The 22,016-nt window shown below is 40.0% G+C and overlaps 1 non-coding gene across 1 annotated transcript; it reads right to left on the bottom strand.

Moving 5' to 3' along the window:
- Positions 1-932: 932 nt before the first annotated feature.
- LOC122069801 lies at positions 933-1,039 on the bottom strand. The gene has a single exon (XR_006137541.1). It is a non-coding gene; the product is annotated as a small nucleolar RNA R71 (small nucleolar RNA).
- Positions 1,040-22,016: the final 20,977 nt, after the last annotated feature.

Genomic DNA, 22,016 nt, shown 5'->3' on the forward strand with positions numbered 1-22,016 from the left:
TTAAAAGAAATAAAAAATAAAGTGGTTGCTCTCCTTGTGTTTGACCCGTAGCTACACTGATCCGTACGCTTGCGGTTACATTTTAAATCTCAAACAAGTTTTTGGCGCCATTGCCGGGGAGACAGTTTCATGTTATTTTTCACTTTCTTTTGGTAAATCGGAGTGCTTTGTTTGCTTTTTTTTATATTTTTCCTTTTCTTTTATTGAATTCCTGAGAAGAACAACTTGCAATAATAGTTGTATCAGTGGAGGTCGCCATGCCTCACAGTATGATAAAGACAGGTTTCGCCCTGTAGCAGTACCTCAGGAATTGACCTGAGCAACCCCGGATCCCTGCCGGTAAGCTCCCAAAAAGCAAAAAAAAAAATCAAAAAAATCATCAAAAAGTTTTGCTATCCATTATTTTGTGCTTGTCTTACTTTAGTTGTGGAAAGTTTTTCTGTTGCATGAGTGTTAAGTGGGTACGTAATACTAAGAATCGGTTAGAAAGAAGAGATCCAACAAGTAGTGACCCTATACGTTTGCTCTCTTTAAAACCCTTCAATATGGGAGACCAACAGCATAACCCTTCACCTAAATCTCTGAAAGATAGATTCTACCCTGCTAGAACAACCCAACCTTCCTGCATAGTTCTACCACAAGCCCAGGGCAATAATTTTGAACTCAAATCTCAATACATCACCATGTTGCCCCACTTCCATGGGTTGACCTCTGAGGATGCATACCTATTTCTAAGGGAATTTGAAGAGGTATGTGTTCTAATTAAGATCTAATAGCTTTCTGATGATGCTGTTAAGCTTAGGTTTATCACTTTTGCATTGAAAGACCAAGCTAAGAAGTGGTTGTATGGATTACCCACAAATTCCATAACCTCATGGGAACAGTTCAAAGTTGTCTTCCTTAAGAAGTTTTTCCCAACTCACAAGACCAATAAGCTTAGAAGTGATATCCTTCAGTTTAGGCAAAAGCCTAGTGAGTCATTTTCCAAACTTATGGAGAGATTCAAGGATCTACTCCAAGAATGCCCTCCCCATGGCCTAGACCTATGGCATTTATGTCAAATAATTTATGAGGGTATTGATTACCCAACTAAACAAATGATAGAGTCTATGTGCCCTGAGGGATTCACATCCTTTACAGATGAAGGAAAGGCATGGGAATTCTTACTTGACTTAGCTGACAAAACCCGTGAGTGGGAATCAACCCAAGAGAGTGAAAGAACCATAGGAGGAAAATGATATTTTGTGGATGGGATAGTAGCCAAGGAAGCCCATTTGGATAGCCTAATCAAGAGGATTGAGGCTATTGTTCCTAGAGAGCCATCATCAGTCAATTTGGTTAAGATTTGTGCTTGGTGCCAATCCCCTGGACATGTCATAGAAGAATGCCCCAACACCTCTGGGGGCACTTCTAATGATAGTGTTAATGCCTTATACCAGAATAATCCATATAGTAACACCTACAATCCAGGATGGAAAAATCACCCAAATTTCTCTTGGAATCAAGGTAACCAAGCAGGACCTTCCAATTTATATAATCAAGGTCAACCTGGACCCCAAAGGCCTCCCTTTGCACAACAATCTTTTTCCCAAAATACTTTTCCTAGGTCAAATGTAGGACCTCAGGCGAGTTTTCCTAGGGCCCCTCTTCTATCATCTTATCAGCAACCCCCTGGGTTTACCAACATTGGAGAGGCAAGTAGAATAAGTGACTTGGAAAAAAATATGGCCCTCCTCATGACAAGCCATCAAAATCTTACGAGAGAACTTACTCAAGTTGTCTCAATTATGCGTGAGAGGGAGAAGGGAACTTTACCCAGTCAACCAGAGCCTAACCCTAGGCATCATCAGCCTGTTAGTTCACAAGGACCAACTAATGCACCACTGAATATAGTACAAGGTCAGACTCAACAAGGGCCCTCTAACCAATGCAATGTTGTTTATGCCCTTAGGAGTGGTAGAGAGTACCTACAGAGCGTTCCTAAATCTTCCCCATCTATTACTCCTGTTAACTCTTCTTCAGTTGAGGACACAAGTGTGCCTCTTGTTCCAGGTTCGTCTGATGAACCTAAAGATTTTTCTGAAACTAAAGATGATTTGGTTGAGGAAACCAAAAATGATTCTTCTGAACAGGGGCAAATCCCTAACAGTCCTTATGTTCATCCTGTCCCATTTCCTAATCGCTTGGTAAACAAAAAGAAGACTGCTTCCATGGATAAAATTTTAGAAGTCTTCAAAAAGGTAGAAGTGAACATCCCTCTTTTGGATGCCATATCCCAGATCCCCGCCTATGCAAAGGTACTGAAAGATTTGTGTACTCACAAACGTATCACTAGTGTGCCCAAAAAGGCGTTCTTGGCAGGTAACATTAGTTCCATAATTACTCAGCCTATAGCAGCCAAGTATAAGGATCCAGGGAGCCCTACCATATCTTGTGTCATAGGCAACACCTATATTGAGCATGCCTTACTTGACCTTGGCGCAAGTGTGAATCTTTTACCTTACCATGTGTACAAGCAACTAGCATTGGGAGAATTGAAAGCCACTGGAACTACTCTTCAGTTGGCAGATAGGTCTGTTAAGATTCCTAAAGGGATGGTTGAGGATGTCTTACTAAAGGTGGGGGAATTTATTTTCCCTGTTGATTTCATTATGTTAGATACTAAGCCATTCTCAACCAAGGATGAGATCCCAATAATTCTAGGAAGACCATTCTTGGCTACCAGTAATGCATTAATCAATTGCCAGAATGGTTTCCTAAGATTATCTTTTGGTAACCAAACTGTTGAGTTTAACATGTTTAGGATTGGCAAGCAACCACATATGGAGGAAGAGATCAATATGCTTGAGGATTTTCTGGATTTTTCTGATGATTTAGTTACCAACTTTGATATTGATTTTGATTCAGAATTCCAAGAGTGTATGGATGAGTTGGATGATGATAGTGAAAATTTCTTTTCTGAAGTCTTGAGTCTTCACACACTCGTGGAGCCCTTAGGACCCTTTTCCAATTCCATTCCCAAACCTTCCATAGTTGAGCCCCCTAAGCTAGATCTTAAGGAGTTGCCATCTAATTTGAGGTATGCTTTCCTAGGGCCTGACCAGACTCTTCCTGTAATAATTTCTTCAAATTTGACTTCTAGCCAGGAAGAGGAGTTACTTAAAGTGTTAAAAGATAATAAGGAAGCCCTAGGTTGGACCATGGCTGATATCAAGGGTATAAGCCCTTCCATTGTGCAACATCATATACATCTTATGGAGGATTCCAAACCATCCACGGAACCCCAAAGAAGAGCTAACCCAGTGATGATGGAAGCCATTAAGAAAGAGATCCTAAAGTGCTTGGATCATGGAATAATTTATCCTATTTCTGACAGCCAATGGGTAAGCCCAGTTCACGTAGTGCCTAAGAAGTCTGGTGTGACTGTAGTTCCTAATGCCAATAATGAGTTGATCCCTACCCGTGTCCAAACAGGATGGCGTGTGTGCATTGACTACAGGAAGTTAAATGCGGCAACCTGGAAGGACCACTTCCCATTGCCATTCATTGACCAGATGTTAGAGAGGTTAGCTGGACATGAATACTATTGTTTTCTTGATGGATATTCTGGCTATAACCAAATCCCAATTGCTTTAGAGGACCAACATAAGACCACTTTTACATGCCCATATGGAACATTTGCTTACAGGCGTATGCCCTTTGGGCTTTGCAATGCCCCTGCTACGTTCCAACGATGCATGATGAGCATTTTTTCTGACATGGTCGAAAAATTCTTAGAAGTATTTATGGATGACTTTTCAATTCATGGGAATTCCTATTCTGAATGTCTTCATCATCTTTCCCTAGTTTTGAAAAGGTGCATATCTAAGAATTTGGTTTTGAATTGGGAGAAATGCCATTTTATGGTTAAATCTGGTATTGTTTTAGGCCATGTAATATCCAAGGAGGGAATTAAGGTAGATAGAGCCAAAGTGGATTTAATTGATAATTTACCACCTCCTCAATCTGTTAAGGATGTTCGGTCCTTTCTAGGGCATGCAGGCTTCTACAGAAGGTTTATTAAGAACTTTAGTCAGTTAGCCCGACCTCTCACCTCATTACTTGTCAAAGATCAGACTTTTGAGTTTTCCAAAGAGTGCCTAGAATCCTTCAAGCAACTTAAGAAGGAGTTGACCAATGCACCCATTGTTCAACCACCTGTTTGGACTGAACCTTTTGAACTGATGTGTGATGCTTCGGATTTTGCCATAGGAGCAGTTTTAGGTCAAAGGATTAATAAGTTGCCCACTGTCATTTACTATGCTAGTAGGACCTTAAATGATGCACAACTCAATTATACAACCACTGAAAAAGAATTTTTATCTGTTGTGTTTGCATTAGAAAAGTATCGGTCTTACTTAGTTGGTTAACATGTGGTGGTGTATACTGATCATTTTGCCCTCAGATACCTAGTTCAGAAGAAGGATGCCAAAGCCCGTCTCATTAGGTGGGTTTTACTTTTGCAAGAGTTTGATTTAGAAATTAGGGATAAGAAAGGAGTTGAAAACCTAGTTGCAGACCATTTATCCCGGCTTCCCAATTCCTTGACTGTTGATTCTCCAGTCAATGAGAACTTTCCAGATGAACAATTATTTGCAATGTCCAGTGAACCATGGTTTGCTGACATTGTCAACTTCTTAGTTTCAGGTGTGACTCCGGATCATTGGTCCACCCAAGATAAGTATAGGTTTCATTCCCAAGTTAAGCACTTTTTCTGGGATGATCCTTATTTGTTTAAGATATGTCCGGATCAAATTATCTGACGATGTGTTCCTGATCATGAGCAACATTCCATTCTCTCTTTTTGTCATGATCATGCTTGTGGTGGACACTTTGGACCTAAGAAGACTGCCGTAAAGGTTCTCCAATGCGGATTTTATTGGCCCACTCTTTTTAGAGATGCTTTTGATTTTTGCAAGGCTTGCCCTGCCTGCCAGTCTTTTGGCCGTATCAATAAAAGGAACATGATGCCCCTCAACCCTATTTTGGTAGTTGAGATCTTTGATGTATGGGGCATCGATTTTATGGGACCATTCCCTAATTCCTTTGGGAATTTGTACATACTTTTGGCCGTTGATTATGTTTCTAAATGGATAGAGGCCATACCTTGTAAATCTAATGACCACAAAGTGGTGGTCCAGTTTCTCAAAGAGAACATTTTTTCCCGCTTTGGTGCACCACGTGCAATAATTAGTGATAGGGGTACTCATTTTTGTAATCGGCCTTTTGAGGCCCTAATGAAAAAGTATGGGGTCACTCATAAGTTATCTACCCCTTATCACCCCCAAACTAGTGGCCAAGTGGAGGTGTCTAATAGGCAGATCAAACAAATCTTGGAGAAAACTGTTAATCCCAACCGTAAGGATTGGTCCCTTAGGCTCATTGATGTCTTGTGGGCCCATCGGACTGCATTCAAGACTGACCTTGGTCAGTCTCCCTACCGTTTGATGTATGGAAAAGCTTGTCACTTACCAGTTGAGTTGGAGCATAAGGCCTTTTGGGCCATTAAGAAGCTTAACTTTGATTTGTCTGATGCGGGAATTCATCGTAGGCTCCAACTATCTGAGTTGGAGGAACTTAGGTATGATGACTATGAAAGTTCTAAGATTTACAAGGAAAAGACCAAAGCTTTCCATGATAAACACATTCTGCGTAAATCCTTTACAATTGGTGATAAGGTCTTATTGTACAACTCTCGATTGCATCTTTTTCCTGGTAAACTTAGATCCCGATGGGATGGCCCATTTATTGTTCATAATGTATATCCTCATGGGGCTGTGGAGGTTTTGAATCCAGGAACAGGGGTAATTTCGAAGGTTAATGGTCAGCGTTTGAAACCGTTCCTCGAGTTTCCTACTACTAGTAGTGAAGAGGTCATGGATCTCCATGAACCTCTTTACACTGATGACTAACTTTTAATCAGGTATGACCCCCTTGCATTGTCTTTGCTTTTAATTCTTTCCATGCATTGAGGACATTGCATGACTTAAGTGTGGGGGAGGGAAACCAGTTTTTGTTTTTTTTTTCACTTTGTTTTGTTTGTTTTTCTTTTTATTTTTGAGCTTGCTAAGGATGAAGTCCTACTTTGGCTTTTGGCTAATGATCATACCATTCGGTTGCTTGATGTATGAAAATAAAAGTTTTGACTAAGGTACCCATTTTGAACGTATAAAAACCCTGTTGAGAAGAAAGAAACAAGCATGTGTCTTGAGATGGGACTTTCTTTTGAAAAATAAGATACCCCTGTTTTATGGTGATGGACCATATGTAAGTCTGTGGGTTCCTTGTACTTTTGATTTGGAGTTGAGACCTTCTTTTTAATTTGGCATGGGTTGATAAATGCACAATTTTAAATGAAATGAGAAATGTGGTATAAAGAAGAATAAGAGTTGATTCCTTTGGAACTAGACAGGGCATTGCGCCTCAGGAAGCGTGGTGTCTTGATCGAAATTCCTTGGGAGGAAACTTCTGAAGTAACTCTAGCATCACTGCCTTTGTGGACATATGCAAAAAGCGAAGCTACATAGTAACTTGGGTGTCTGGTGTTTGCTCCACCATGTCATTCAGGCCAAAAGTAGTGGAGTAGAATAGAGTTTATTATTCAAAAAAAAAAGAGAAAAAAAATGTGCAAATGCCATTATTGCTTGGTAACATGTTTGGTCAAAAACACTCCAACGCCTTAGTCATTGGTTCCCTATTTCTTCACAAGTGGTTTTGCCTTAAGATAAGGATGTTTTGGAAGAGACGAGGTGAGTTCCAAATTAAGAAATATGCTAGTGCCTGGAATTGATAAAGGGTAATAAAAGTTCAAGTGTGGGGGTCCCTTGTAAGAGAAATTATCTTTGCTCCGGATCGGTATGAGCCTTACCTTTAGCCAAAGTTGGGATTTGTTTATTCTGAATTTTGGGTGTATATTCACTGCAAACACCCACGAGACACAACTCGTCCACTAGGGGTGACCTAGGGGTTTAAAGGCTTGTTGCACATGCTAAGTGCAACCGTGAATCCTACGAAAGTGAGTTAGTTTTTTTTTTTGTTTTTATTCTTTTTCTTTTTGTTTTGCTCGAGGACTAGCAAAGTCTAAGTGTGGGGGAATTCTGATGAGCACATTTATGTGTGAAATCTAGGGTAGTAAAACATGCATTTTACATATTTAGAATGGAGCTACCTTGGGTTTTACTCTCTTTTTGCAGGTTTTATATTTTCAAGGCCTTAAGGATTATCGGGCGCTATATCTTCAATTTTACACGTAAAGAGGTCTTATTTCTTTCCATGGTTGCGAAGAGGACGAGATTCTGAGCAAGATGGACGTGTTCAATTAAAAGTACACATTCGTTTGGTCACCCGTACAAATGATTATTCTTTTTCGGGTCAGAAAAAGAATAATGGATCAGAACTGAACCGAGATGCAGAACCAGCCCGTTTGCAATTGTCCCAGAGGTACAAGGAATACTCCAAATACCAACAAGGATCGATGGACTACATCTTTAATTGATTGAAGATTCGTTTTTGGTAACAACAACTACCTAGAGTAGTTGGTGAGCTATGGTGTACAAAATTCTCTTGCTCACCAAGAGGTCTCAAGTTCAAATCTTATGGTTGTTTTTTTTAGAAGATTTTGTTGAAGATTTCCTGCTTTTCACTCACTTAAAGCACTAAGGGCATGGAGGGGATTTCCACATCAAATTAGAAGCAAGGAAAATCGTGGAAGCAAGAAGAAAAAAATAAAAAAAGGAAAGGAAAATCGTGGAAGGAAAATCGTGGAAGCAAGATCAAATTAGAAGCAAGGAAAATCGTGGAAGCAAGAAGAAAAAAATAAAAAAAGGAAAGGAAAATCATGGAAGCAAGAAGAGAAGAAAAAAAAGGGAGAACCAAAGATTGTCCAAATCTTCTCTCTCCTCCACATCATCACCAAAATATTGTCCAAATCACACAAAGAAGAAGAAAATCGTCCCTAGGAGAGAGAAAAAGAAGAAAAATAAATTAGGAAAAAAAAAGGAAAGAAAATAAGCAAAAAAAAATTATAGGAAATTTATTTCTCTCTTCTCTCTCCTCCACCTTAGCACTTTTGGACTCAAAAGATCTCACAATCAATTGTGGGTTTCTCTCTTTTAGGAAAGAGAAATTTGTTACCCTACCTCCCCATTCCCTATAAATACAACTCATGTAAGAGGAGGGAAAAAAATTCATTCTTCTTCTAGTTTTTTTTAGTTGCTCTCTCTCTCCCTCTCTCACTCTTTAGTTTTAGTTCTTCTCTATTTTTGCTTTAATCACTTTTGTAATAGTTTTTTTTATTTCAATTAATGCAAGCACTCTTTTATTTTTATTCAGTTCTTTTTATGTTTATGATTTATGCAATTGAGTTGTAGTTTTTTAAGTTATAGTTCTAGGCTTAGATCTAGGTGACAAGATCACGAGCCGTGGAGCAATTTTTTTTCAAGTTCAAGCATTGATTCAAGTAAGTAGGCTCCTTCAGTAGTTTTCTCTCCCCTCTCTCATTCCCTCTTCTGACTACCCTTTCTTTCTTAATTTAGGATTTTTATTTTCAGTCGTTACATTATTGCTATTCCTTTCCCCCAAGGTTCATGGCTAGTGTATGTGATGGCTTTGCCCCTCCTAGCCATAGAACCATCAATTTATTGCTTTTATTTTAATTGTCTCCCTTTCCCTAAAGCCAAGTAGAGTAACCCTTGTAAGAGTGACTCTCTGGTCAAGTAGGGAAGCTCATATTATGATGCATCCCTCGGGCTAAGTAGAGAAACCTACTTGTGAGTCTCTCTCTAGCTTTATCCTCTTTCTTTTACTTTATTTTTATTTCAGCATTTTTTCTTTATTTATTTATTTATTTATTTTTAATTGCGTGGATTGTTTATTTTCAGTTATTTAATTATTTAATTTTAATTGTGTGGCTTGCGTCTTTAAATTCTTAGATGACGAATGGTTAGGACGTTATTTTAGATACATATGTTTAGGACGGTAATTAGAATTAGATCACAACCATTAATCTGTTCACTTTCGCATTATTAAAAGAAATAAAAAAATAAAGTGGCTGCTCTCCCTGTGTTCGACCCGTAACTACACTGATCCGTACGCTTACGGTTACATTTTAAATTTCAAACAAGAATATTCCCATAAAATATTTCATGTAATAAAGTCATGCTTTCCTTGTTTTTTTTCCCACTAGGTGTCCTTCCTCCTGATTTTCTCGAGACTTCTCGGGACTTTACGTGACTCTGACCGGATTGCCCCTAAGTCATGTATCTGGACATTTTTCTTAAGGAGGAGAGATAAGTGTCGTCGTGTGTGCTTACCCCGTAGGCCTCGCACCACCGTATTGCTGCTCTGTGATATGTGGAAGCCTATTTTGTAAGAATGTGAAATTCATCATTCGAGATGGGGATTTGATGATGCTCCAATATGGGGGTTAGGATCATACAAATAGGGGTTTGGAGTCACCACCTAGGATTATGAGCCTAGGACCCTGGGGTGGGCCCAATTCATGAGAAAATGGTCCAAAATTTGGTCTGGTCCAGATATTTAGGGTAAGTGTCAGGTTGTCAAATTGGGAAGGTGTTTGGCACCCAATCTACCTAGTTCGACTGGTCTTCCTACTAGATGCTTAAGAATGAACATTCTCCATAATTATTACTATTCCACACGCATGGCTAAGTTATCACACATATGCATTGATCGAATTCAAACTACTATATACACTAAAACAAGGTCTACATAATGTGTACATGATCATAATTGGGTTGAGAAACTGTACTTGTTTCAGGTCAAGAGGGTTAGGCCCCTGATTAGTATCGGCTTGGACTGTCTTTTGGATTCTCCTGGCTCAAGAGAAGATGGTCTTGACCTCTAACTTTCTTTCTTGAGAGATGTTGATTGTGATGGTATGCGGACGGGGTTCCGGCTAGGAATGGCTACTTTCATATTTGGATTCGGACAGAGCTTTGGTTAAGGAAGGTTATTTTCGGATTTAAGATGAGGTGGTTCTTCGGTAGAGCTTCCGCTGGGGGTAGGCTAGAGGAGGTCTAGGCTGAGGTGGCACTCCGATAGAGCTTCTATTAGGGATAGGCTAGGGGAGCACTAGGCTGAGGTGGCACTTCGACAGAGCTTCTGCTGGGAATGGCTATTTCTAGAAAGATTTCAAAGGTAGTCGGACAGGGCTTCTGCTAGAAATGGCTATTTTTGGAAAGAAATGGATTAACCTAAAATGGACTAAAGATCTCCAATGTCCCAAAGAACACTTTGAAGATCCGAACAAAGTTCCAGATCTTGACAAAGATCTCTTCGTAGACCCGAAGAACCTCAAAGGGGGTTTCTATTTCTAGTAAAACTCAAGAAAACTCAAAGGAGGGGGTTGAAGAACACACTACTTTTGGAAAAAATTGGATTGGACTAAGAACTTGGATTGAAGATCTTCAAAGTCCCGAAGAACACTTCGAAGATTCAAACAAGATTTCAGATCTTGACGAAGATTGCTCCGAAGACCCAAAGAAACTTAAGAGGGGGAGGGGAGGAGAGAGGGCAGAGCTTCACTATTATGGAGTGAGGTGGGGTTGTTTGGTGTGTAAAATCCAAAGGAAGGTGGGTATTTATAGGATTTTTCAGCCAATGGGAAATAGGGAACATCTTTATCCAACGGACGAAAGGGGGTTTTTTTCCTAAAGTGGGTGAAGAGGGCTTTTACCTAATGGGTAAAAGGGGGTCTTGGATCAAAATGGCTGAAAGAGAGCTTTTATCCAATGGATAAAAGGGGTTTTTTTTTAGAGAGAATCATTAGCAAAAAAGGGGTTTTTTGGTTTCAAGCGGAAAACCAACCTCGGCCATTGTCGGTGGCGCGTAAGATTAGGCCGAAGTGCACAGGGCATGGTTAGTATAGGAGGGCAGACAATGTGGGCAATGTCATGGGTGTGTGGCCCATGACGCTCGGGTAATGGCATGTGGGTGTGCGGCGCATGGTGCGGCACCATGGCATCGGCAGCAACTGGCAAAGGGGGCACGGGCATAGGCAACAGATAGGCAAGCTTGGCAGTAGCCAGCGCGCATGTGTGCGAGCTGGCCTGTTGGCCAACATGCATGTGTGTGGGCTGGCCTGTTGGCCAGTGCACATGCTCTCGGACTGGCCGACTAGTGGGCACGAGCCTGTGCCCACGAGGGTGCAGGTCTGTGCAACCGGGGGTGCGGGCCTATGCAAGCTGGGGCATGGGCCTGTGCACACAGGGGCACGGACCTTTGCCTGTGGGGTCCTAGTCTACTGGGCAAGGCTAGTAGGGCACATGGCGTATGGCACCATGTGCTACTGCCTAAGCACGCGTGTGGGCTGGCCTTCTGGCCAACGCGCGTAGCACGCATGATTTATGGATTTTTTTGGTGATGATCGTGGGAGATCTGTCAATCCGATTTTGACATGCCATATATCATCAAAATCATAATTTTGGGCACTATCCGTATGTACGATCATCTTGATTGGATTCCTTCGTACATAGAAAGTCAAATTGGACCATCTTCTCTCTCACACGAGGGTTTCTAAGGTTTTAGGTTGGGGAGTGTTTTTGGGTTATCTGGGTGGATAGAGGATGAATTATAGGGTGTTTGGGGTAGGTAGTGGATTTTTTCAGGTTTCTAGCGGGACTGTCAATGTGCACGGCATACGTACAAGGAAGTATAATTTTCTAGGGATGATCGCGGGAGATCCGTCGGTCCAATTTTGACGTGCCATATATCGATGGAACCATATTTCCAAGCACTATCCATCTATGCAGTCATCTTGACCAGATTTTTTTATATACAAAAAGTCAAAATTTGACCTCTTCTCTCCCACGTGGGGGTTTTTAGGGTTTTGGGTAGGGAAATGTTTCCATCATCATCTCTATTGATTGGAAGCCGGAAGTCACGTCCAATATCAACATTTCATCATAGTCAGAGCAGCGTGACAAAATTGGGTGTCTACATCTCCCTTTCTTCTTCTCCTTCTTTTCTTCTCCTCCTCCCTTTCTTCTTCTCAACCCAAAAATTATGTAGGGTTGAATGAGAGGGAGGGGGGAGCGGGGCGGTGGGTTCCTATTTATAAAAAATCCCTTAGGGCCTGTTTGGTTTTGGATTTAAATTAAAGGAACTGGGTTAATCTGTTATATCTTCTGGTAGTTCCCATCTTCTGGAAACCTCTAAGGGGGTAAATGATCAGTCATAGGCCCCTATAATTAAGGTGAATATGGTAGTCTGAAGTGTAGAGGTGTAGGCCCCATAAATAAAGATTCCAAATGTTACTGCTGTCAGGCTTCACTAGCTGGCCGGTGGTCAGGTGGAAAACCTACTGATGACCTTCATTTATGTCCACCAACAGCCCAAACCACTGAGCCCTTCAACCCACTGGATGTGGGACACTATCCACACCTTTTTAACTGCTTCCTTACCTTACTTGGCTTGAGGAAAATGTCAACATTACTGCCCTTTCTGTGCATCATGCACTAGCCCATAATGGAACAACCAACTAACTACCTTTAGTGTCAGCCAGGTTCAGGCACTGAGACATTCAGTTGCTTCTAATTTAAGGTGTTATGGTAACTTAACCCAAAAAAATGTAGAAGATGAAATTGATTCAGCCTCAGACTTGGACTCGGACTCGAACTCGGACTTCGGCTCTGCAAAACACTCTTGTCTACTCCTTTAATGAAGTTGTACTTCATCTTTGTGCTCTAGTTTGGGATCATCCCTTCAGTTGAATAGATCAGATCTTAAGGATTTTGAGCCTCCTTTATTTCTTCTCTTATCATGGCTATGGATTTGTTGAATATGTCTCTCATTTAGAGATCCAATTCATTACCATGCTAGGTGTCTTTGGAACTCGTTCCTTCTTTAGGTGATGTGAGCTCCAACCAATTGAAATCATTTGTAAAAAACATTTCAAATCCTAGCGTTTATCTTTTGGAGGTATAATCAAACCAATGTTCATTAAATCCACGTGGAATTGTCTCCTTTTTTGATAAAATGTCCATTGAGAGTAGTGGAATTTACCTTCTTGTGATACGTCTCCTTATTAGGGTTGTATCCCAGACTACGATAATTCTCATTAGTTGGCAGCTCGAGCCAAGTTGCTCATCCTTGATGGAGTTTTCCTAAGCCCATGTCAGGGTAGTATCCCAGCCTTTTGAACATGTTGGTGATATCTAGATTTTCACTAGTTTGCACAATAAAGGAATGTCTCCTTTGGTGAATTGTTGAGGTATGGATCCAATACGGGTGTGAAGTCAAATCCACCAAGCTGGTAGTTAGAAGTGATAGAAGACGAGACCGGTTCTCCCTTCTCAATGTTTACAAGATTGTTTACAAAGTTGGGATCATCCATGATAGTGACAATGTTGCCTTCCTAGAGAAACTTGAGTCTTTGGTGTAGGGAAGAAGGTACAACACCGATGGCATGGAGCCATGGTCTTCCAAGCAGCATATTGAAGATAGATGGTATATCAATTGCTTGGAACTCGACTTGAAATTTTTCCAGTCCTACCACTATGTCAATGGATAGGAGTCTAAGAATGTCCTTCCTAGTGTTGTCAAGTGCTTTAATACCTTGCATGGAGGGTTTAAGATCAGCCACAGTTAGCCCTAATTGTTTAAGGGTCTTAAGTGGACAAACGTTCAGTTTTGAGCCATTGTCGATGAGGACATAGGGAACCCTCATCCCACTGCAATCAATAATGATGTGTAAGACCTTGGTGTGACTTGCACCTCCAACCAGTAGGTCTTTTTCATTATAGATTAAAGAGGTAGATGCGTAGATAGCCCCTACAATCTCAAGTAGTTGAAGAGGGTCGATCTCAATCGGCATGCGGACCTTATTCAAGGCCTTTAACACTTACGGTGCTCCAGTCAAGCCATTAGAAGTACCCAAGTAGAAAATCTTGTTTGGGTCTTCTTCAATTGCTTAAGTACTTCATTTTTTAGTTCTAGATGATTTATTGAATTGGCTTCTTTATGTTTTTACCTAGCTAGCTCACCTGAGTTGGCCACATTTAATTTTGGCAGGTTAAACGCCTTATAGCTCCTGGTTTTGATGTGATTGCACTTCATGGTAGAATTGAATACTAAATCTATATTGAATCCTGAAATGAGTTCATCTATCTCCAAATCATTGTCGATGTAGATTAAACTGATGTTAGGCTCTCCTGGAGGTTTAGCTCTTGGGATGTGCCTTCCTATTCTGACATCTACGACCAAGGTTGAAGCTAGTAAGGTCATTCATTCCAACTGTTGTAATGCCTTTAGGATTGGCTCCTTATGTATTATCGGAGGAAGATCATCTCGTTATATGAAGTTTTGGTCCATGGATATGTCCAGGTCACCAAATACCGTACGAAGAGTATTGACTTAATAATGAATGGTGGTCACTTGTTCATGGATCTTTTTGACATGGAGAAGGCAAGTGTCCTTCTAGTTCTCACAATTGTAAATGATCATGTGGATTTTGTTCTTGAGGAATTGGTTTTCAACCTGCAATGCATTCCTTTCCTTACCCAGTACGATGAGCTCTTATATGTTGCAAGTATTGTAGAATGCATCAATCTTGTATAACACAATTTTGAACTCTGCCATGTCAAAGAGGGTATTCTCAAAATCTTTGGTATTATCCTCCTCTTTCTGATTGGGAGTACTTTTGTCATTAGTGGGGACTTAATCGTACTCTTCAGTGTCAGTACCGATGTTCACTATGCATACGTCCTCAGATAGGAGTTCTCCTATTGCAAGGGCAGCAACGGTCAAGGGTATTTCCTTGGTTCATTCCGCAAGTGGTGGGTCACTTTGTCCTTCAATGGGGGTGATGGTGATTTCATATTTGTTATCATTCTCCTTTTCATCTTTGAGACAATTTATTGAGTTAGAATTCCCACCATGTGTTGGAACCGGGTTCGTCACCACATTAGGTTGTGACTTGGTACGAACTGTAAATTCTCCCTTATCTAATAGATCTTGGATGGCATGTCGAAGTATGTAGCAACTATTAGTTGAATGCCCCTTTTGTCCATAGTCGCATGATAGTTTTTCCTTGTACTATTTAGGAAGTGAATCTGGTAATGGTTGCAATGGGAGTTTGGTTAGTAAGTCATTAGCTTGGAGTTTTTGGTACAATGCTGATAGTGGCACACCCAAATCAGTGAATTGTCTCTTGAGCTTGTTAGAAGTGTTCCCTTCCAGGATGAAGGGTGCAAATCTGATTTGATTGGGAACAACCACATTGACTTCTCTCACCTTGTTTGTGGCCTTGGGTTGAAATGATTTCTTATCGTTGTTTGGTTGGTATCCATATCTTGTGACAATGGGTAAGTTTCCCTCAATATGACCTCCTCTACTAGAAATCCAACTTCGACTAATGCCACAAAAGTAAGGAACGATTGTGCAAACATGTAGTTCTTGTAATCTCCATAGAGGCTCTTGACCACCATTTGGACTTGTACTTTCTTCGATGTATGATCCCAAATTAGAGCAGCCTTAGCCTAAAAAAGCGGTAAAGCCCTCGTTGGGAATTTGTCTTCTTGTTTCCATATCTCTTCTGGTCATTTCCATTTCAATGTTGTAAGAGTACTTGTTCTTAAATGCCCTTTTGATACCGTCTTATGTGTGGTGTAAGTGCTATATCAAGGGACATAAGCCAACGTAGGGTGGTCCCGCTAAGGAGAATTGAAAAGCTTGACCAAGTTGCTCGTTAAAAAACTGTTGAACATTGAGTTGGCCAATGAAGGCCTTCAGATGAGCCTTGGTGTCTCCTGTGCTGGTGAATTTTTCGGATTTCCATTTGAATTACGGGATAGGCTAACGTTTGGGAAGAAGGTAGATCCTTCGTTGTTAGCAATTTGTTCATCAAAGGCCTTGATGCCTCTAATGCCTTTTTCAAGTCATTTCACTTTTTCTCGGAGTGCTCTCTCTTTGACCGTTTCATCCACAGGATTGGGTGGTGATTTAGTCTTGACAAATGTATCATGTCCAGGTCTCCCTCAATTTGGTTCATTGACTCTTGTCATTTAGGATGAGCATTATCCCCAAACCACGTGGGATTGTTGGTTTCTAAATACAGCGACTAGATCTCCAATAATCTTCTTATGGTTGGCCATCTCAGATTAAAGCTGACTATTTTCGGAAGCTCCCTCGGTGATACTCATGGGTGAATTTGGTGATGACTTAGGTAAGGGATTTGAATATTGATTCCTGACCAGTCTAGATCCTTGTCTAACCCAGGCGGGGTTGATCCATGGAATGAGAATGGTGTCGCCAGAAGAAGGTGTACCCTTGTTAGATTTTGATCGGACTAGTCTAAGCCTTCGATGTTATGCCTTGTAGCATAAAGAATGATGACGCACAAACAAGGTTCACACAGCACAAACCATACCAAGTCTCTTGGATGGGGAAGTTATTCATTCCAAATCTGCATTTGGAATGAATGCATGCAATTGATCTTCAATAGGTCATGAGCTTCCCTTACTATAGCAAGGAGCATCGGATATACCTCACACCCAGCCTTTATAGTCGGTGTTCAAATGGTATGTTGACGTGTCCTTCTGATATAGCTGAAGCAATTGGAATGGAGGGTTGTGTGTTCACCGTGGAGGCCCCACGAACCTTCATTTAGGTCCTATGGGCAGCCATGCATAGTGCAAGCAAGTGTGTGAAAGTGTAATGCATGATGTTTGTTAGTTACAAAAAAAAAAACCCTAGCAAACATGTTCTTTGCATAGAAGGCTCAAACAATTAATTTGCAAAAAATGCACTCATGCATGCCCTAATAATATTGGTATGAAGTTTGACAAGTTCAATCCCCAGTGGAGTCACCACTGTGAAGATCATGGGGTCTTGGGAGACCATTGGTCCCTCCATTTGAACAAGAGTTTCCATCTAGATTAGGGTCTAGGACTCATTGTTAAATGAAATTTAATTTTATAAACAACTCCATCCGAACTGTCTAACCAAGGGTTAGGATTCGTGTCAGGTTGCGGTTTTCGAGGAATGGGTTAGGCACCTTAGTCCACCTGGTGAAAATCGGACTCTTACCTTAGTTATAAACACAAATATTAGATGGGTCGTCTAAGTTTTAAACATGTACAAACAACATAATCATAGACACAATAAAAGAAAATATGGACGAAAAAAGTAAAGGTTCAAATCCACATACTTACATCCAGCTAATTTGCATGGTTAGTATATGGAAAGTAAAGCAAGCATGTTGATAATGTAAAATAACGACGAAGCTAGCCCTAGCATTCATCTTATAGAGCATCGCATATGTGAAATTGAACATGTGGTTAGGGGTCATTGTATACAAATGAGACTAATTACGTATTCAACATATTGAATGAAAATAAGATGTAACATAAAAGTGCATTGGAAAAGAAGTGAAACAGTGACAAATCCGTTGGTAGAAAATTGAAATAAAATTGCAAAAATCCAATAAAATTAGTTTAGATATAAGATATTGAGTTGATGTACAATTTGAAATAGACTTAAAAAAAAAAAAAAAAAAAAAAAAAAAAAAAGAGAGAGAGAGAGAGAGAGAGAGAAGGAAATACACCTTTAGCAGGCCTGCAATCGAAATTCCATTGAAGGGAAATCTCAATTTTTATTTCGGCCAGCAAAGGAGAAAATATAAAATAAATAGTAAATAAAATTGAAAAATTATTTGTATAATAGCTATATTACAACCTAATATAAAACATTAAAGAAGGAAGTTCTGTTAAAAAAAAAAAAAAAAAGGGGAAGATAATGTAACTGATTGCATTTCATTGCTACCATACTGGGGACAATAGTGAGCAGTGCTCAGTAAAAGTGCAATAACTATGGATGCAAAACTCATAATGAAGATTTGTAAAAAGGAAAGGGAGAATACTTACTCCAATACAATTTTTGTGAAGAGGGTTCTTTGGCTGCAAGGGTATATGCTTAGGTGTGGTATGTGCAAGCTCAAACTGGTGTGTGGATAGAATGTGGGATCTCCAAAATATGGGAGGGGTCATATTTTTATAGTTGAGAGGCTCCTTGGTTACCAAGGAAGGTATAATCTCCTTCCATGCTGAGAGAGAGATTTGGTTTATTTATGGTAAGTGTAAATTCCACAAGGTGTGAGCAATTAACACATTTGTCACATGTGTTTTCTACAGTTCTCTAGATGTCATACATGTTTTAGATTGAGTTTAGGTACATCCCTGGTGTCAAGGTATGAGAATGGGTCATTATTTAGCCAAAGATTGATAGAATCCTTATAAAATTATTGGACCCGACAGAATTTACACTTCGGCCAACATAGTTGGTAATTAGCTGACGTCGGCCAGTGTGCAAATAGTGTCGACCAAATTGCATCGATTGTTGACTTTGAATTAGTACAACTTTGGCTCAAGTTGACTCAAGGAGTGTGGTCCAATTGGATTTGTGACTTAATTTAGGACCGATCTATGATATCTTAGGTAGTCTTGGTTAATTTTATATGTCAAATACATTAACCATTTGTTTTGAAAACTTTTTTGCTCATTTAGCAAGAGTATACTGCCTAGGGTTAGGATGTAGCCTCAACCATAATTACATGAAAATCTGCATCTCAGGGGTTCCCCATCTCTTAATTGCATAGCCCTTTCAGGGGTGACAAAATGTGGTATCTACACACGCATCTAGGCATATACTTCGTAGTTGACATGGTTAGTTATTACCAGAGTAACCCAGGACAGGTTATTGGCAGGCAATGAAAATAATACTCTTTTAATACCTTCGTGGGACTATTTATCTCATCCTCACCAATAGTGGTTTAAATTTTAGATTGAGAAGCTATAGTGATGTTGATTGGTCTAGTGACAGAGATGAATGCAAATCTACTTCAGGATATACATTTACCTTAGAAGGCAAGGTTGTATCTTAGAGTAACAAGAAGTGGACTTGTATCATTGTATGCACAATGGAGTCTAAGTACATCAAGTGCTCAGTGGACGTTCAGAAGGTCATTTGGCTGAGGAGGTTCCTACAAAGCCTTGGAGTCATCACTCATTTAGGACATGCAATGCTAGTACACTGTGATAATATGACAGCTTTGGCATTTACTAAGGACCCCAAGTTTGGGGAAGCAAAGCATATAGACATAAGATATCACTACATTCAAGACATGGTTGTGCAAGTGGAAGTTGTTTTGCAACATTTGTCCACGAGTACCAAGCCTATTGCTCAAGACATTTTTCCCACTCATGAGAAATCTGGGACTTTGATGTAAATGATTTGTGTTTGAGTTCGGACATTTCTACAAAAATTAGTATTATCACTCATTAACTTATATATGAGACATATATTTCTTTTGGGTGATTTACTTATGTATACATTTTATTTTGTAAATATGTCACCAGACTTAAATCAACCAATCACATGGGTGATTCACCTTGGCCCTTAGAGATAGACAGCGAGACAAACATACAAAATTTAAGCTTATTGGTGCCTTAACTAGAGCTAGGATGAGACCCGTCTATAGTCAAACAAATAGATCTCACATCTCAGTATAGTCTACTTATAGCCGAATGTGAGATTTCAAGTGGGAACCGTGGGGACGATTGGGCTGAATTATTCAGGTTAGATGCTTGACAATGCCATTGAACCCATACTCTTATGATGCTTTTTTTTTTTAATCTTTTATCCTATAAATGACATCCCAAACTTAGTGGAAGAAACTTCATAGTATATATATCATACTATATGTACTTTATTATGACCGTTTGTCAGAGTAACCGAATGGATTCCTTCTTTGTCACTGTGTGAGCCACTTGGATCAAACTGAGGTGATCCTATAGATTCCCTCTACCTAAGATCATTTCATAAAGAGGATGCCCAATGACGCTACTTTAACGTGCTCCCTAGGATCATGGATAATGCGGTCCAACGGGAAATGATTGGAGAAGTGGTTGAGTCTAATCACATTGATATGTGGGCTCAGAGAAAAACTATGCAGAATTATACCCTTGTTTTGTGGCTTATTGCCCAGGCGACTTGTCATATGTGTGTTACGATGTAGTCATAAGCACATCATATGTTTAGGGGTCAGCACTGCTCATCGTGAGGGATCAAGAGTGCTGGATCCGGAGTAATTGGATTGTTTAGGGTACCCCAAATTGCTTATGAGTGAAGTGATATGTTGGTTAGATGGAAGCTTGATATAGCACTCCAACTTTTGTACTATCTCGTTGGGTCGTATGCCCCATTTCCTGTATGATGTGACACATATGGTAGAGAAACTAAAATGGACAATTGAGTAGTTCCGCCCTATGTGGTGAATATGAGATGTTAATTGAAATTGGGTCATGCTCTCTCTCTCCCCCCCCCCCCCTATTCTCTTTTGTCTCTCCCAATTGAGAGGATGTGTCTCTGAGAATCTCTATTGCTATCCTTGGATTTGGAGGGTGAAATTTTTCCTAGTGAGATCGTCTTCGTTGACCGTTCTTGGGAAGCAACATGCATGAAAATTAGATCTATTCCGCTGCAAAGAAAGCTACATTAAGGTAACCCTAGCTATCCATTTTACTTTTCATTTTAACAACCTCCGCAATAGCGAAGTAGTCAATCGTGACCTTTGTGATAAATGAATCTTTTGTTAATAATATAGGATGTGCCACTTTTAATTTACTAACATAATTTTGACATAATAGTGCATGATGTTTTAATGTAAGATAAATCTTATTGTAACCAAGGTTGATTACAACAAGATTAGGCAAGAAAATGTTAACCGCTTGTGTGGCCACTAAGCCATTGCACAAACCAATGGGAGGTAGCATGGAAACATCTTCAGCGCAAGGGATGGGGGCAGTGTAGTCCTTCCCGCCTCTTGTATCTAGGGGTAGGTAGACACACACAAGGGGGTATCTTTCTTTTTCCCAACTTTTAATTACACATTTAAGTACAAAACTAATGGAATATTTTTACTTGGAATGAGAAATTCAAAGTGGGTTAGATGCAGTGAATATTTTCCCTCAAATTAAATCTTTTAATTAATGTAGTTACTATAGTGAGTTGGGAGAAGCAATCTGTGAAGTAAATTTTAATAATTGCAGCTAAGATCTTGGCAGCAATTTCGGACAAGGCAAAAAAGCCTCACCAGCTGATTGTTGCTCTTTAAACTGCCAAGTAATTGCTTACACAACCACACTCCAATAAAGTACCTTAGAAAATGGGGTTTACTTATAGTCTTAGAGGATTTCTATATTCAATACAGTAGATTATCCCGCCAGAGTTTTTGGGTCAACGACTGAACATTTGTGGTCTATAATACCAAACTAAATGGAACAGACCCTAAGCCAAACAAGAAGATGCCAGCTTAAGTCGGTTACTATACATTGTTCCTTTTGTTCTCAATCACATATATGGCTCCAAAGCCCCTCTTTTGTCTCGAACAACTACCCACCAATACAAATATCTATCCAACAATATAGACTCCAATATTCCATCTCCTTTGAATTTAAGGATGATCCTCTATATATATATCAGCCTTGGGTACAGGCATAAGTATTGGAGGAAAGGAAGGATACATTCTATAGAGAGAGAGAGAGAGAGAGAGAGAAAGATGGGCTGTAAGATTGGTTGTGTGTCCTTGGCAGTCTTAATGATGGTCTTAATCTTGATTTCTAAAAGGCGTTTGGGCTCAAGAAGAGGAAGCTTTTGCAAAAGCAATGCGAGCCATTTATTGGCAGAAGAGGGTGGCAAGAAAACCATCACCAGGGTGTTGCATTGTAATAAGGACATTCCCTCCAACATTCTGCAGAAATGTTCCTCCTGCTGTAAAGCGATATATTAGTATGCAGAAGTTCATCCACACTGCCAAGTCATGTAGTATCGCTGTTCACCGTGGTCTGAAATGTGGAAGTAAGAATAATACACACTCAATAGCCCTAAAGCAAATTATTAACTAAACTGCAGCTTTTTCAAACTTCTTGTCCGATCAAAACTTTAATGGACAAAGTTTTCCT

Source organism: Macadamia integrifolia, unplaced genomic scaffold, assembly GCF_013358625.1.
Source record: "Macadamia integrifolia cultivar HAES 741 unplaced genomic scaffold, SCU_Mint_v3 scaffold717, whole genome shotgun sequence".
NCBI classification, from domain to species: domain Eukaryota; kingdom Viridiplantae; phylum Streptophyta; class Magnoliopsida; order Proteales; family Proteaceae; genus Macadamia; species Macadamia integrifolia.